The sequence below is a fragment of the Arachis stenosperma genome, chromosome 10 (genome assembly GCF_014773155.1).
Source record: "Arachis stenosperma cultivar V10309 chromosome 10, arast.V10309.gnm1.PFL2, whole genome shotgun sequence".
Lineage (NCBI taxonomy): Eukaryota > Viridiplantae > Streptophyta > Magnoliopsida > Fabales > Fabaceae > Arachis > Arachis stenosperma.
The window spans coordinates 115,229,217-115,230,752 of NC_080386.1; positions in this window are offsets into that span (position 1 = coordinate 115,229,217).

Here is a 1,536-nt window from a genome sequence, read left to right on the forward strand (position 1 = left end):
GATTGCAATTTCGTGCACCAGGTATCCACACCCTTATAAGGCATGCTTCGTTTTCCTCCCCAACCGATGTGGGACCTTACACTACCTTAGAAATGAGAGCCTTAATGAAGTCCAGTTAACACCTCTTGATTGCAGCAAGCTCTCTGTCTCAAGCTTTCCCTTATGCATGCTCTTTAGATCCACTGCATCAACCTATCATTTTTTCTTAACAAGTATTAGTATTTAATTAACATCTTTCAGGTGTGACCCTTTTCTGGATCCTGCACTAATACAGAATGTCTTTAAAGTGTAAACTGACCTCGACATGAGCCAGTAGATCAGATTTGAGATAGACACCAGCAGAAGAGCAGTAAATGAACCTTGAAATGGTATGACATGAGATTTAGAACCCAAATTTAATTTGATTATTTCAAATAAGAACTTCATTCATTTAGCATGAGTTGTATATTGAAAATGTAACTTCTATGCCAGTACTTACACTTATTACAGTCTAAAACTTTTGGCCTTTATTTTTGTCCTGCATGTTTAAGCAGAAAAAATTAGATAAAAAAGAAACTCATGAAAAGAATCTCAAAAACATTGGGTCATTAACCTTCAATTTGAAACTGATAAGGCATTGCTAGAAAAATCCAATTGCCTAAGCCTACTCAATGACCAAACAACAGCAAAATCAATATAACCGGCGAAACGGTTATTCGAAAGATCAATGCTATTCAAAGATCACATACTGAAGCTTGTCCAACCTGCTCAACTTCATTTTCAGTTGATGAAACAGATGTTTGAATTTTAGTTATAGGTGACTCTATTTTGACAGAGGAAGGCACTGAACTTATTTGAGAGCTACCAACCAAGGATACTGGAGCTGTAGGAGAATGTGAGATGCCAGACTTGTAACACTGTAAATTATGCAGCATGGCATAATAGAACAGTGGATCACATTAGAGTGAGAAAATCACCATAATTATTTTTAACCTACATCAGATTTACTTGATTCTGGTTTCAATATAACATCTTATCCAAATAATTTTAAGATAAAAATGCAAAACAATAGACAAAAAACATACCTCTTTAATATCACGATAATGTACAAGAACAATGTGCTCTAACTGCCTGATGAGCGGATAATTTATACGCTTTTTGGCATTGTTTTTAGTATGTTTTTAGTATGTTTTAGTTAGTTTTTATTATATTTTTATTAGTTTTTAGTTAAAATTCACTTTTCTGGACTTTACTATGAGTTTGTGTGTTTTTCTGTGATTTCAGGTATTTTCTGGCTGAAATTGAGGGACCTGAGCAAAAATCTGATTCAGAGGCTGAAAAGGACTGCAGATGCTGTTGGATTCTGACCTCCCTGCACTCAAAGTGGATTTTCTGGAGTTACAGAAGCCCAATTGGCGCGCTCTCAACGGCGTTGGAAAGTAGACATCCTGGGCTTTCTAGCAATGTATAATAGTTCTACTTTGCCCGAGATTTGATGGCCCAAACCGGCGTTCCAAATACTCTCAAAACTGCTCGGTGTTAAACGCCGGAACTGGC